We start from the raw sequence: 17,498 nt of genomic DNA on the forward strand, positions 1-17,498 counted from the left end.
ACCGCACACAACTCCTGCACAATACAAATGCACTATAATGTACTTTCTATGTTAGAAAGTATATTTTAAGTATATTACACCCCTCAGTAAGTCACACCTATCGATTGCACAACTATACCAGTCCTTAAAAGGACATTTGTGGCCCTATTAGCTAGCGTTTGGTGTACCTAACCGTTTGTCCCTGCTCCACACAGCAACCTCTCCTTACACTGGCAAAAGACTGAATGTAAAATGGTGGGCAGATCAGGTTTATTTATAAGGTAGGGGGTATGTCCATGTGCTGAAACATCTCAATTAGCTGTCCTGTACCACCTGATGGATGTGTCATGGGTCAAAGATCTTCACAATGTAAAAGAATATGGCGCCGGCGGACATCTACATATGTTTGGAGAATCGCAAACGAGCAAAGTTCGCCGTGAAACGACCGACGGGCGAACCGCAAGGCCATCTCTAGTAATCACCCTGGTAAATGATATGTCCATACTGTAGGGGTTTCCCCGGTAGCAGGGACAGTTGCCCAGGGGAAGCTCAACTCAATGTGAGGAGCCAGCCTGACCAGCAATGCACCATGCATTCTTGGTGTAAAGCTGTCAGTACACGTTCAGGTTTTAATCTGTTTTTCTGATACAATTTGTGAAGCCAAACACAGGTATGGATCATAAAGGGATCATTAAGAGAGAGAAAGTATAAATGGCAAGTGCTACTTCTCCTCTTTGTTAATTCACACCTGAATTTATCTTCAAGACTGCACCAGAAACCTGATCAAAACCTGAATATGTACAGGGAGAATAACCAATTAGGGACGCAAATAGAAAAGGTTGGGCCCCATGGCAAATTTTTGAATGCCCCCCCCAAAGCAAATTCCCAGCAACACCTCCACTCCTGCAGCTAGTCAAGAGCTCCCATGCTCGCCATACAATCCACCACCCACTTGGTTGTTAATTTTCATCTTTTTAGCAATTTCTGCGAGCACTAACAGACTGTTTACAATAAATACAATTTTAGTTTCATTAATTATATGAAAGGCCAAAGCATACACAGAAACAAAGTTTCATGTAGCAGTATTACAGTGTTAAACCCTTCCCTGCCAGCTGCGCCATGTGAGTTAATGACCAGCGCCATACTATTACAGCACACTGATCAGGCCAGCACAGGAGCTGTGCTTGCCTGATTAGTGGCAGAGGCCTTGAGGTTATTGACAGGTGGACCCCTGCTGTAACTGACAGAATCTGAGTTTTCTCTGATGCCAGGGGACTAACTCCTTAGATGCTGCAGTCAATGCTGACCACCACATCTAAGGGGTTTTCAAAGGTAGGGAGCTCCCTCTCTGACCTAATCTGCTCCCTGTGATGTGATGATGGGGTGCTGATGGCCTCAAAGGAGGCATATGAGGCCCAGCACCCAGGCTGGGTCTCGTAGACAACTGTCAATATAATACTGACTGTCACACTGCATTACAATACACTACTGTATGTGTTGTACTGCATTTTAGAAGGGATCAGACACTAATAAATAAAAAGTAAAAAACAGGAAAAAAGAGTTGAAAAAAAATAAAAAGTAAAATAAAACACCCTTTTCCCCTCATCAAGCCATTTACTATTGAAAAAAATAAAAAAGACATATTAGGTACTGCAGCATCTGTAACATTATGGCTCTATAAAATTATCCCATGATCTTCCCCATCAGGTGAATGCAGCCATTTTTTGGTCACTTTAACTTACAAAAAGCATAATATCAAGCAATCAAAAAGTAGTATGTGCCCCAAAATGGTACCAATGAAAACATTACCTCATCCCACAATAATCAAGCACTCACAAAAGACCATCGCTAGAAAAATGATTTTTTTTTTTCCAAAATGCTTTGTGTAAAAGTGGTAAAACATAAAAAAAACTATATAAAATTGGTATCTCTGTAATGATACTGACCAGTAGAATAAAGATAACAGTGTACACTGCAATAACAAAACCCAAAAAACAAAAGAATAGGGGCCATACTTAGGGTGTTTATAAAACCAGGAAGCACAGCATAATAAGAGGGCTTTCTTTTCACAATAGCATACGCTGGGCACAACATATTGGGTACTGAAATTACATATTGTACATTATGTTACTGGTAAAATTGAGTCAATATGTTTTACCTAAAATATGTTTTTTTATTTATAAATAAAATCTAAAATTTACATAAAATCTGGAAAAATTCACTGTTTTCTAAATTTGAATTTCTCTGCTTTTTAGACTGATAGTAATACCTTATAGTTATTACTTAACATTCCCCATATTTCTACTATGTTGGCATCATTTTGTAAATGTCATTCTATTTTTTAGGATATTAGAAGGCTTTACAACCAATTGGTTTTACAACCAATTGAAAAATTTTTAAGAAGATGTCCAAACTTATTTTTTAACTAATTTTGACTAATTAAGTTATGAAGTCACTTTGTGGGGCTTACATAGTAGATATCACCCATAAGTGACCCCATTTTAGAACCTACTCCCCTCAAATTATTCAAAACGGATTTTATAAACTTAGCTAACCCTTTAGGTGTTCCACAAGAACTAAAGGAAAATGGAGATGAAATTTCACTTTTTTTTTTTAATATTTTCAATTTGAATTCATTTTTTCCAGTAAAGCAGCAAAGCTTAAAACTTATTACCCTGATTCTGCACTTTACAGAAACATCCCATATGTGGTGATAAACTGCTGTATGGGTGCACAGTAGGACTCAGGACTTCAGAAGAGAACCTAAGGTACTCCTACAGTAGAAACCCCTTATAAGTGACCCCATTTTGGAAACTACACCCCTCAAGGAATATATTGAGGGGTGTAGTGACACTTGCCTTTGAAAATTAAAAATTAAATTTCTTCAAATAAAATTTTGCTTAAGCTCCTCATTTTTTATTTTCACAAGGTTTAACAGAAAAAAAAAGACCCAACATGTGTGGTCATGAACTTCTGTTTAGGAATATGGCAGGGATCAGAAGGGAAGGAGCGTCTGACAGGCGCAGCACTATAAAGTACCTTTTGCACTGTGGCATTTTGATATCTCTGACTTTTTAGTCTAACCAGACTGTCTATTACTCTGTAATTCCTCTAGCGCAGTTCTTTGCAAACAGTAGGTTTAAAGAGTACACCAAATGCTTGAAATAACTTCTTCATTAACTTCAACTTTTCTTCATATATAACACTGCCACCTCCGCAGCAGATAGTCCATGTACATAACACGTGTTGAAAAGATATTACAAAATGTATTAAGATGGTGGTTCAACTGTTCAATCTTGTCATTCAACATAAAATGGTGGACATATTTCTCTATTTAGTATCTGTACTCTCACTTTAAGTTATTTAAACACTTTATGATCTCTCTGAGAGGTATATCTGAGGTCTAACTAATAGTTCACTTGCTGAATTTGGTTGCAATTTGCAATATGCAGTTAGCAGTAACTATTTTCAGATTGGTTGAGTATGATCTGGTATGGTTGTATGCAATTTGGATTGCAATATTGAATTTGAATTTGTAATTGGTGGACTTTATAGTTTGCAATTGAATTAGTGGTTTGGTGGAACTGTAAGTAAACACACATATAACCAGTTTAGTATACAGTTGTAATCACTATATTAACAGTAGGAACATTATATAACTGTTTTAAATACCTATTTTGGCCTTTTGCTTCCATAAAACACAGCTCTTAGTGGAGTGTGTGTCTGTTCAGCTCATCTCTCTGGTGAATAATGATTCCAGCAGCTCCTTCTAGGGGAATTTTTCCACACAAGCTCTGTGTGAGGCTGGCTGTAATTGGTCAAAACTTCTAGGCTATGTGAGGCTAGCTAGGATTTGTCAAGACTCCTGCCCAGCAACAACATATATACCTTACATTATATAATGGATCTTAAAGGCATATTATCTTTTCTGCTTCTGTGAACACAATATATAACAGTTTTATGACATCCAAACATGAAGTCACTGTAAATAACTCTGCTTTTGTCTTTAACACACAAACATAGGAACTGAATTAAGGTTATTAGCAGGTGTAGCTGTATAAACATATAAGCTATATTAGCAACCTAGGACAGGTGTTAGCTGGCCAGCAAATGAGGGCAGATTTTGTTGGATTGGTTTTCGGGCACCATGTCACATTTGAGGAGACACTGTAGTTCCCATAGAGCAGAAATCCCCAAAAAGTTACATCATTTTGCACCGTTCAAGGGATTTATTGAAGGGTGTAGTGCGTGCTTTGCATGTCATTAGAATTTAGAAACATCTGGCTGCGAAATTGAAAAAAAAAATGCCAATAAAATGTTTCTTTAGCACCAGATTTTTTTTTTTTAGAAGTGGTAAAATGAGAAAAAAGACCCCCCAATTTTTTAAGCAATTTCTACTGAATACAGCAACATCCCATGTGGTCCTAAAGTGTATGGGTGTGCCAAAGGACTCAGAAGTGAAATAGCATAATATGCTTTTGGAAGGCAGATTTTGTTGGAATGGTTTTCAGGCACCATGTCACATTGGAATAGACCACGAGGTACTGCTATAGTAGAAACCCCCAAAAAGTTACCCCATTGTGGAAATGACATCCTCCAAGGAATTATTGAGCACTTTAACCTAACTAGTGTTTCATAGAATTTAGAAAAACTTGGCCGTGAAAATGAAAAATTATACTTCTTTAGTAAAATGTTGGTTTAGCCCCAGATTTTTCATTTTTATTAGGGGTAACAGGAGAAAAAGGATCACTCAATTTGTTACCCATTTTCTCCTGAATACGGCAACATCTCATATGTGGTCATACACTTTGCAGGAAATGACATCTCTATTCTGCTGGTCAGTACAATTTCAGAAATACCAATTTTATATAATATTTTTACATTTTACCACTTTTTTTGTATGACCATTTTCTGAAAGCCAAATTTTTTTTAATTTTTCTGGCAATAGTCTTGTTCGAGGGCTTGTTTTTGTGGGATGAGATGACGGTTTAATTGGTACCATTTTGGGGTACATACTTCATTTTGATCACTCAATATTGCTCATTTTGTGAGGCGATGTGGCAAAAAAATGGCTGTTCTGGCACTGTTTTATTTATTTATTTTTACAGAGTTCACCTGACAGGGTAGATCATGTGATATTTTTATAGAGAAGGTTGTTACAGACTGGGTGATTCCTAATATGTCTATTTTTGTTTTTGTGTCATCATTTTTTGAAAGTCATATTATTTTAATGGCAATTGTCTTATGTGGGGGTTTGTTTTTTGCAGGATGTTGAGACATTTTCATTGGTACCATTTTGGGGTGCATACGAGTTTTTGGTTGCTAGCTATTGCGCAAGGTGACAAAAAATGGCTATTTTGACATCGTTTTTATTTAAAAAATTTAACGACATTCACCTGACAGTTGTTATGGATGCAGCAATATCTAATATGTCTCTTTTTTACTTTTTATTGTACATTATACAAGTTCCTTTGTAAGAAAAAAAATATTTACTTAAAACTTTAATTATTTATTTTTACAGAACACTTTTTTTTAATCAATTTTTTTTTTTACTTTTTATTTTTGTCCCTCTATGGGACTTCAAATCTTCAGGTTTTGATCTCTGTTTCAATGCAGTACAATACATGCTGTATTGTTCTGCATTGACTGTCAGTGTAATACAATGACAGTTGCCTAGGAGACCCAGCCTGTAGCTGACAGGTTCCATTGCCTGTGTAAGGCATTGGGGCTGTCATCGCCCCTTTTTCCCTGTCACCACAGCGTGGGAATAACTCACTTTGACTTGTCGGAGGCCATGCATTTTAATGCTCTACAGAGATGGATTTCCCTACAGTATTAAACTGAAGTTTTGAATGAAGCGACTTTGGAACTTAGATCTGAAGCTCGCTTCGCTCATCCCTAATTGCTACATTATCCATTTCTAAAACTTAATGCAAGGACTTTCGCTAGTATACAGGAATCAGCATGGGAACTCTGAGGCCCCTTTCACACGGGTGAGTTTTCCGCACGGGTGCAATGCGTGAGGTGAACGCATTGCACCCGCATTGAATCCGGACCCATTCACTTCAATGGGGTTGTGCAGATAAGCAGTGATTTTCACGCATCACTTGTGCGTTGCGTGAAAATCGCAGCATGTTCTATATTCTGCATTTTTCCCGCAATGCAGGCCCCATAGAAATTAATGGGGCTGCATGAAAATCGCAAGCAGCCGCAGGCAAGTGCAGATGCGGTGCAATTTTCACGCATGTTTGCTAGGAGATGATAGGGATGAGCAACCCCGGACCCCATTAAAGTAAATTCACTGTATTATTTTTATATCACGTGTGTGCAAAACGCATTGCACCTGCGCAATAAAAACTGAACAACGCAACGCAATCGCAGTCAAAACTGACTTAAATTGCGTACGCACTCGCGCGGGTTTCCCACAATGCACACGCGACGCATCCAGAGCAAATCCGGGATGCCCGTGTGAAAGAGGCCTGACAGTCTGAAGCGAAGAGTCACACACATTGGAAGCTGCAATTCACTATGTGTTCTGACACCTTTCTATCCTAGTAGCCAGCCTTAAAGGGGTTGTCTGGGCTTTTTAATATTGATGAACTATCCTCAGGATAGGTCATCAATATCAGATAGGCGGGGGTCCGACACCCTGCCGATCAGCTGTACGGGGAAACGGCACACCCACAGTGCTCACGTGTCACCTCCCTTTTCTATTCCTGTTCGCTGCCTTATGTCTATGGGACCCCCATGTTGGACCCCCGCCGATATGATATTGATGACCTATCCTGAGGGTAGGTCATCAATATTAAAAAGCCCGGACAAGCTCTTTAACTTTGTGCTACAGTACTGTAGCAACTAGGGGTTCAACTAGATGGGCTATGTTAATATTTAATAAAAAGTGATCGAAAAGTCATATGCATCTCAAAAATAATACCAATGAAAACTACAGCCTATCCTGCTAAAAAAAAACAATATGTTGACGGAAAAATAAAAAAGTTATGGATTTTAGATTTTGGTTATGCAAAAAAAAAAAAAGTTTAATAAAAAGTGATTTTATGATTTCAAAGTGGTAGAAAATGAAAAAAAACTATACAATTTTGGTGTTGCCATAACTGTATCATCCCACAGAATAAAATTATATCAAATAAGAAATGATTATGATATCAAATAAGAAATGCAATTTTTTCCCGATTCACCTCCTAAAAAAAGTTTATAAAAAGCACTTAAAAAGCCATATAGACCCCAAAATTGTACCAATAAAAATGACAGCTTGTCCTGCAAAAAAACAAGCTCTCATGCAGCTACTTTGATGGAAAAATCAAAAAGTTATGGGTTTTCGATTTGGTGATGCAAAAAAAAGTTTAATAAAAAGTAATTTTATGATATAAAATCACTTTCTATTAAAAGTGATTTTATGATATAAAAGGGGTAGAACATGAATAAAACAATATAAATTTGTTATCGCTAGAACCGTATAAACCCACAGAATACAACCATCTTATCAAGTATACCACATAGAGAACCCCATAAAAACTAAAAGGAAACACTGGCAAAATTGCAATATTAGCTACTTTACCACCATAAAAAATTAAATAAAAAGCGATCAAAAAGTCATATGTACCCAAAAATGGTACCATTAAAAACTAAAGCTCCCCCCACAAATAAAATTTAGCCCACACACAGCTCAGTCAATAAAAAATAAAAAAAAGTTATGGCCCTTAAAATCTATTTTAGCAAATTACACATTAGAAAATGCAGATACGGCTCCTTTCCTTTTGAATTCTGCCGTCCGCTGATACAGCAGTTTTTCGATCACATATGGGGTGTTGTCGTGTTCAGGAAAAAATGGGTAACTAATTATGGGGTGCATTTTCTCCTGTTATCCCTTGATAAAATGAAAAATGTGAGCTTTTTAGAGAATTGTTCTTGTAAAAAATAAAGCCATGTGTTGGTAAATATTTTCAAAGCCATGTGTTGGTAAATATTATGAAATGCCTCTGAGGTAAAAGTGGTCAGAAAAACTCTCAATGAGTTATTTGAGGGGTGTAATTTCCAAAATGGAGTCACTTTTGGAAGGTTTCTACTATAGGGGTGCCCTAGTGTGCCTTCAAATATGACACGACACTTAAAAGCTATTCCAGCAAATCTGCTCTCCAAAAACCATATGTTGCTCCTTTCCTTCTGAACCCTGCCGTACACCCTTACAGCTGTTTACGAACATAAATGGGGTGTTTCTGTAAACTGCAGGGTAATAAATATTAAGGTTCATTTTGCTGTTAACCCTTGCTGTGTTATAGAAAAAAATTGGATTAAAAAAAAAATCGGCACAAAAACAGAATTTTTTTTATTTCACCTCCATTTTCCTTTAATTCTTGTGGGACACCTAAAGGGTTAACATAGTTTGTAAAAAAAAAAAAAAAACAGTTAAAGTAATTTGAGGGGTGTAGTTTCTAAAATGGAGTCATTTATGGGTTTCTATTATGTAAGGACCTCAAAGTGACTTCAGAACTGAATTGGTCCTTGAAAAAGTTGGTTTTGAAAATTTAATAGAAAAGTTGAAAAATTGCTTCTTAAAATCTAAGCCTTCTAACGTCCTAAAAAAATAAAATGATAGTTTCAAAATGATGCCAACATAAAGTAGACATATAGGGAATCTTAAGTAAAAATTATCTAAAAATAAAAATGTTTAAAATATTTTTGTAAATTTTGAATTTTTTTATAATATAAAAGGTAAAACTTATTGACCCAAATTTACCCCTAACATTAAGTACGAGATGTCACGAGAAAACAATCTCAGAATGGCTTGGATAAATAAAAGTATTCCAAAGTTATTAGCACATAAAGTGACACGTGTCAGATTTGCAAAATTAAGCCTAGTTTCGAAGGTGAACAATGTATTGAAAGGGTTAATACCTTGCTGATTTATTAGTATTTATAATGTATTTTTTTAATGACGTCCCTTTTCAATGATTTTGCCTGTATGTGGATGATAACATTGCATGCGACCAGAATCTGAGATCTGAAATTACTGTACTGTGACTGGTAATATTAATATTTATACAATGTTCACAATGCTCGATAAAACACTGTATTTGTGATACAAAGTAAGTGTACTTTTAAAATAAAAAAAAATCACACTAATACATATGAATTATAATTAAGCTAAAACTTGACTATAGGGGCCTGTAATTACCATACAATTTACTTTGCACAAGTAATTACCAAATGCAATAAATGAAAGTGCTTTTAAGTGCCTACTCCAACACATTAAAGAATAGCAACACTGAGGTAATAAAAAGTCAAGACATCCCCACCACCGCAAGTCAATGAATGAGGAAGTTAGCTAATTACAGTACCTGTCTCTAAGCACCAGACATATACTGAAAGTCTTTAAGTACATCTAAAGTCAAGTCTTTTGTGACAAAACACAATGTAGGGTGAAGTACATGCCCTGTACAATTCAGTGAACACTTGCTCAATGTAAGTGTCAATGGCAGCTTTTTTAGTGGCTTAGTGCTATAGTGTATAGTAGCCCTGGAGACTTTAGTGTAGAGCCACAGGGACTCTATCTGCCATTTAAAATGTTGCCGGCACTTCATGTTTTACCATATGGTACCATACTATTATGTATCAAATAAGCTTGAGTTATGGCCCCCTAGAAACACTGCTTTTTAATATGGAGCATGCCACAATTTTGTAAACTAATTCATGTGGAATTTGAAATAAATATGCCTATTTATGACACTGTAAACATACAGGGCCTATGGCCACCCTATCATGGTTTAAAGGGGTTCCCCCACAAAATACATGAATCCCTTATCTACAGGATGAAGGATAATTGTATGATCGATGTGGGTCTGACCATTAGTTAACCTGTATGGATAAGTGCATTGCATGGGACAACCCCTTTAACACAAATTGGAGGGTACACTGCTCCCTTATCTTTATGTAGTATGTACATGAGCATGCCATGCACCCCAAACCTAGACAATCATTAGAAATGTGTAAAATTAAATAATTCCTACATACATTAAAAACCAAAGCCTATTACCAGTTCTAGTTACTTTCACTAATAAAAGAAAAGCTAAAAAGCTATAGTACATAAAATAAGGATTCTGTTTGATACTTATGCCCTTTCAGCTTCCAATGCCATTTGCTGATTCTCCTTAGAGCTGTGTAGAGATTCTAGAACATTTATAGAAAGTACAGAGTCCATGCAAATACCTCAGGGAGCCCAACAGCACATAAAAACCTTACAGTTTTCATTTAACCCGTTCCCGACCGCCCAACGTAAATTTACATCCTGAAAATGGTGCCCACTGACGCGTGCATTGGGCGACCTAGCTGGAGAGAGTCTGCTATTTCATACAGCAGACATCTGGCACTAATGTCGGTGATCAGTGGTAATGCTGGTGGCAGACTTTTAACCCTTCAGATTATGTGGTCAAATTTGCCCCTGTTTTAGCTCTCACCCGGATGACCATGTGAGTTAGGACTCCTAAAATTAAAACGGTGCTAAAATTCTCTTTTCCGGTTATTTGGGAGCCCCTTTGATAAAAGGTTCCCATGGCCTATACTGCTATATCTTTATTACCCATGTGGATTAAAATTACTTTGTGCTTTATGTGGATTACAACAATAACCTCATTTGGATTACAACTAATTATCTTCCCTGGATGACAAAAGACGTTGTTGCACTTTGTCTGTGAGGCCAGAAATGGTTGTAACTCTGCAAGTACTAATAAAATTGATGATTATTTAAAAGCAATTTCTGATGGAGTTATAATTTTTGATTTAATTTGATCTATGTATCTATGGATTGGTTGCACTAATGGTGATACTGGATCGCTGATATAGCAAGCTAAAGGGAAACAAGTGTTGGTTGTTGTTGCACTTTAGTTCCAGTTCAGTGCACTTTACCTTCAAGCCCAGAAGATATGGATTCTAATGTGATTTTCCTATTGCACTATTTGATTGCATTAAAAATGTGCCTTTTATATATGCATTGTGATTTGCACTAACCTTTTAAATTTTCAGCAACGTTTAAGCACTGTAGCCCATTGTGTGTACTCTTTTTCAGGTGCCGCAATGTGATCCTATATGCACTTTTGTAAGGACTTTGGTGTAATTGTGCAGTTAACCAGATAGTCTGCACTTCTTTGCTTAGCTTTTATGGAGTGCCTCTGGGGACATCATCTTACGCCACAATCAGATCTAACATCGCTGTTGCTCATTATGGACTGCCTCTGAGGACGGTAAAATACTAATGGTTCTTATTCACCTTGTATTAGTTTAGCCTATTGCTACACAGGGGGAACCAAGTGGTAAAAGTCACAAGCAGGTCTAAGATCGTGAAGGGTAATCTGCTGCTTATATATGTGTGTCTGGAGAGAGAACAGGTTCCTCCTCCTTGTTTATTGTATCTTAAGGCAAGGGGTCCTGCCTTAAGGAAAGTGTGTTTAGCTACCAGTTCAGTCATCAAGGTGACCGTGTGAAAAGCTGTTTATAGACCTTGGTATTTGTAAGGGATTACAGGATGAAGCCACCCTTCTGTTTGCAGGCATATCAAAGAATGTGGAGGGATTACAGTACATGACACCCCCCACGCTTCATAGATGACCATGGCCAGGTTGTCATGGAGTGTTGAGCGCTTAGTGCAGTATAAGTTAAGTGGTACTTAATAAAGTGAAGTACATTTATTTAGTGGTAGCCGTCTTATGTGTTTGTATGTCCGTACTTTCATGCAGCACTTAAAATTGTTTCAGGTACCCGGAGAGCGTATATTTACCCTAAGCACAAGCCGAGGGAGGCTTGGTTCTTAAGTGCCAGGGAATGTAACGCCCCAGAGTGGCATTACCATCTTCCACACCTCTTCACTATCTCTTATGGTTGATTCTATGTCATCATGTGTACACTGCGTGCAGAATTATTAGGCAAATGAGTATTTTGACCACATCATCCTCTTTATGCATGTTGTCTTACTCCAAGCTGTATAGGCTCGAAAGCCTACTACCAATTAGGCATATTAGGTGATGTGCATCTCTGTAATGAGAAGGGGTGTGGTCTAATGACATCAACACCCTATATTAGGTGTGCATAATTATTAGGCAACTTCCTTTCCTTTGGCAAAATGGGTCAAAAGAAGGACTTGACAGGCTCAGAAAAGTCAAAAATAGTGAGATATCTTGCAGAGGGATGCAGCACTCTTAAAATTGCAAAGCTTCTGAAGCGTGATCATCGAACAATCAAGCGTTTCATTCAAAATAGTCAACAGGGTCGCAAGAAGCGTGTGGAAAAACCAAGGCGCAAAATAACTGCCCATGAACTGAGAAAAGTCAAGCGTGCAGCTGCCAAGATGCCACTTGCCACCAGTTTGGCCATATTTCAGAGCTGCAACATCACTGGAGTGCCCAAAAGCACAAGGTGTGCAATACTCACAGACATGGCCAAGGTAAGAAAGGCTGAAAGACGACCACCACTGAACAAGACACACAAGCTGAAACGTTAAGACTGGGCCAAGAAATATCTCAAGACTGATTTTTCTAAGGTTTTATGGACTGATGAAATGAGAGTGAGTCTTGATGGGCCAGATGGATGGGCCCGTGGCTGGATTGGTAAAGGGCAGAGAGCTCCAGTCCGACTCAGACGCCAGCAAGGTGGAGGTGGAGTACTGGTTTGGGCTGGTATCATCAAAGATGAGCTTGTGGGGCCTTTTCGGGTTGAGGATGGAGTCAAGCTCAACTCCCAGTCCTACTGCCAGTTTCTGGAAGACACCTTCTTCAAGCAGTGGTACAGGAAGAAGTCTGCATCCTTCAAGAAAAACAGGATTTTCATGCAGGACAATGCTCCATCACACGCGTCCAAGTACTCCACAGCGTGGCTGGCAAGAAAGGGTATAAAAGAAGAAAATCTAATGACATGGCCTCCTTGTTCACCTGATCTGAACCCCATTGAGAACCTGTGGTCCATCATCAAATGTGAGATTTACAAGGAGGGAAAACAGTACACCTCTCTGAACAGTGTCTGGGAGGCTGTGGTTGCTGCTGCACGCAATGTTGATGGTGAACAGATCAAAACACTGACAGAATCCATGGATGGCAGGCTTTTGAGTGTCCTTGCAAAGAAAGGTGGCTATATTGGTCACTGATTTGTTTTTGTTTTGTTTTTGAATGTCAGAAATGTATATTTGTGAATGTTGAGATGTTATATTGGTTTCACTGGTAAAAATAAATAATTGAAATGGGTATATATTTGTTTTTTGTTAAGTTGCCTAATAATTATGCACAGTAATAGTCACCTGCACACACAGATATCCCCCTAAAATAGCTAAAACTAAAAACAAACTAAAAACTACTTCCAAAAATATTCAGCTTTGATATTAATGAGTTTTTTGGGTTCATTGAGAACATGGTTGTTGTTCAATAATAAAATTAATCCTCAAAAATACAACTTGCCTAATAATTCTGCACTCCCTGTATTTATTCCAGGTCCTGCACATTGTGTATTTATATTTCTTACTTTGTGACTGTTAACGTGTAATGTACCTGGTTTACCAGCAGATGGCAGCAAGCTTGGCAGATCTAGTTTTCCTAGAGTGGAACCTTCTTTCCATTCTAGCCCTCTCTAGAGAGGGAGGAGTTCAGTTAGCTAGAGTTAGTTGAGTCTACCCCATGTAAGGGGAAGGGTGTGCAGCAGGCCCTTGTTCCTGCTGGACGGGCCCTGACAAAGCCAGCAGAGTATCATCAGCTCTGCTGGAACAAGAGAGAAAAGCCAAGAGCCTCAGAAGCCAGGAGGAGAAGTTCCCTGGATAAAGATAAAGATACAGATAAAGACTGAGTCAGACTACAGAAAGCTAAGTTCAGCAGAAAGGAAAAGTTTCTATTTAATCCTGATAGCACAGCAGAGCTAAAGAGTGACATATGTAGCAGAGCCGAATGTGTTTGCCTGCCAGAATTTAAGCCAAAGCCTGCTGGTAACCAAGATAAAGTGGAAGATTGCTTCTTGATGAAAGTTCATTCAAGTAAAGCTGCTGTTCAACGTTATACCAAGTCTGGACTCAATTTATTTCATCATCCCCTTCTTCAACTATCCCTTCTTCTGCAATGGACGACCACACCTGTGGTTCCAGGATATCCAGGTAGGAGCACTGTGACACATGCATAGCCACATCTAAAGGGACATTATAGGCTACCTTTACACCACTCTGGCATTCCTACACCTAGGTACCACCATCACCATCTACTTAGGAGGACTTTGTTCCTCATTGCTGAAATGCAACTGGCGTCACAACAAAAACTCTTAAAGGGAACCCCTGGCCCTGGTCCGGCCGGTTGCACACATACCCTGTTCCCTGATCCCATGGATTTCTGGGCAGGCAGACTGGAACAATGGCTTAAATTGCACAGTAATCTCTTTTTCTTCTTTCATGCCCAGTGTCATCTTGAAGAGGGTTTTCAGCGCCTCTCCCTCCCCTGCCTCAGCACAGTCATCTGTATCGCTGTTCTGAGGACGGCCATACAGATGACTATAGAGATGAACGCTTCCAGAATGGAAGCGTTTATCTCCTTGTGCCCCGCTGCCGCACCCCCACTTCTGAGCAGCTCGGGGGGGGGGGGGGGGGCAATTGCCCTGTTGCCCCCCCCCTGGATCCGCCAGTGCTTCCAAGAGCCATAACTTCTTTAACTTTTCTGTGCCATATGAGGGCTAACTTTTATGGGACAGTTTGCATTTTTTATGTCGCCAATTGATTTACCATACCTTTTAATCTTAAAAAAATCTTTGAGTGATGAAAATGAAATAAAACCCCTCAAATCTGCCATAGTTTTTTTGTTTTGTTTTTACAGCATTTATTGTATGCTAAAAATGACATGACAACCTTATTCTGCAGGTCGGTATGATTCCAGCATTACCACATTTATAAAGTTTTCCTTGTACATTACTACTTTTTTTAAATAACCTTTAAAAAAACATTCATACCTTTCTTATGAGTGTGAAGGATTGTTTTTACTGGGTAGTTTTTATTGGTGCCATTTAAGAGTACAAATTAGAGTGAGAGGTGAGTGAAAAAATATGCGATTTGGGCCATTAGTGATGAGTGGCATAGGCAATATTCATTTTCGCAATATTTCGCAAATATTTCGCATAATATTCGCAAAAAATTAGCGAATTCTAGAATTCGTGATCTCCAGTCATTATTTTCGCAATTGCGCAAATCGGTACTAATGATGCGCATATTTTTTGCACAATACATGCAACTTCACATTTTATCAGGTCTGAGTAGATATTACTGATTGGTGCACTAAGTATTGTTGTGACATCATAGCACTATGTCTGTAGCATGTATGTATGGACAGCAGAAAAACAGTAATTCCTATCACACTACCTAACACCCTGCACTGGAACTTATCAGCTACACTATATCACTATCTAACCTACAATGACTATCTCCCACTGACTATCTGTAATATATACAGTACAGACCAAAAGTTTAGACACACCTTCTTATTCAAAGAGTTTTCTTTATTTTCATGACTATGAAGGCATCAAAACTATGAATTAACACATGTGGTATTATATACATAACAAACAAGTGTGAAACAACTGAAAATATGTAATATTCTAGGTTCTTCAAAGTAGCCACCTTTTGCTTTGATTACTGCTTTGCACACTCTTGGCATTCTCTTGCTGAGCTTCAAGAGGTAGTCCCCTGAAATGGTCTTCCAACAGTCTTGAAGGAGTTCCCAGAGATGCTTAGCACTTGTTGGCCCTTTTGCCTTCACTCTGCGGTCCAGCTCACCCCAAACCATCTTGATTGGGTTCAGGTCCGGTGACTGTGGAGGCCAGGTCATCTGGCGCAGCAACCCATCACTCTCCTTCATGGTCAAATAGCCCTTACTTTCAAAGTTTTACCAATTTTTCGGCTGACTGACTGACCTTCATTTCTTAAAGTAATGATGGCCACTCGTTTTTCTTTACTTAGCTGCTTTTTTCTTGCCATAATACAAATTCTAACAGTCTATTCAGTAGGACTATCAGCTGTGTATCCACCTGACTTCTCCTCAACGCCACTGATGGTCCCAACCCCATTTATAAGGCAAGAAATCCCACTTATTAAACCTGACAGGGCACACCTGTGAATTGAAAACCATTTCAGGGGACTACCTCTTGAAGCTCATCAGGAGAATGCCAAGAGTGTGCAAAGCAGTAATCAAAGCAAAAGGTGGCTACTTTGAAGAACCTAGAATATGACATATTTTCTGTTGTTTCACACTTGTTTGTTATGTATATAATTCAACATGTGTTAATTCATAGTTTTGATGCCTTCAGTGTGAATCTACAATTTTCATAGTCATGAAAATAAAGAAAACTCTTTGAATGAGAAGGTGTGTCCAAACTTTTGGTCTGTACTGTATATATATATATATAAAAGCTAATTATCTAATGTAATTGGATAAGGAATAGGATCCAGATGAAAGCAGAGAGCACAGCAATGACACTGCTCTCTCTCTCTCAGAACTGCAAAATAAAACTACAGAAAAATGGCTGCTGGGAAGGTTCTTATATAGTAAGAGGTAGACATTTTTCCTATTGGTTGCTAGGGATGTTGTTAAGCTCTGACAAAGATATTGCAGCCTTCTCATTGGCCCACAAGCAAGAAGGGAGGTTACTGATGAAAAAAAAATCTAGACTATTCGCGATTACGAATATATAGCACTACAGGTTGGGCCATTTATATGGATACACCTTAATAAAATGGGAATGGTTGGTGATATTAACTTCCTGTTTGTTGCACATTAGTATATGTGAGGGGGGAAACTTTTCAAGATGGGTGGTGACCATGGCGGCCATTTTGATATCGGCCATTTTGAATCCAACTTTTGTTTTTTCAATAGGAAGAGGGTCATGTGACATCAAACTTATTGGGAATTTAACAAGAAAAACAATGGTATGCTTGGTTTTAACTAGTAACTTTATTCTTTCATGAGTTATTTACAAGTTTCTGACCACTTAGAAAATGTGTTCAATGTGCTGCCCATTGTGTTGGATTGTCAATGCAACCCTCTTCTCCCACTCTTCACACACTGATAGCAACACCGCAGGAGAAATGCTAGCACAGGCTTCCAGTATCCGTAGTTTCAGGTGCTGCACATCTCGTATCTTCACAGCATAGACAATTGCCTTCAGATGACCCCAAAGATAAAAGTCTAAGGGGGTCAGATCGGGAGACCTTGGGGGCCATTCAACTGGCCCACGATGACCAATCCACTTTCCAGGAAACTGTTCATCTAGGAATGCTCAGACCTGACACCCATAATGTGGTGGTGCACTATCTTGCTGGAAAAACTCAGGGAACGTGCCAGCTTCAGTGCATAAAGAGGGAAACACATCATCATGTAGCAATTTCGCATATCCAGTGGCCTTGAGGTTTCCATTGATGAAGAATGGCCCCACTATCTTTGTACCCCATATACCACACCATACCATCAATTTTTTTGTTCCAACAGTCTTGGAGGGATCTA

This window comes from Bufo bufo, chromosome 2 (genome assembly GCF_905171765.1).
Source record: "Bufo bufo chromosome 2, aBufBuf1.1, whole genome shotgun sequence".
NCBI classification, from domain to species: Eukaryota; Metazoa; Chordata; class Amphibia; order Anura; family Bufonidae; genus Bufo; species Bufo bufo.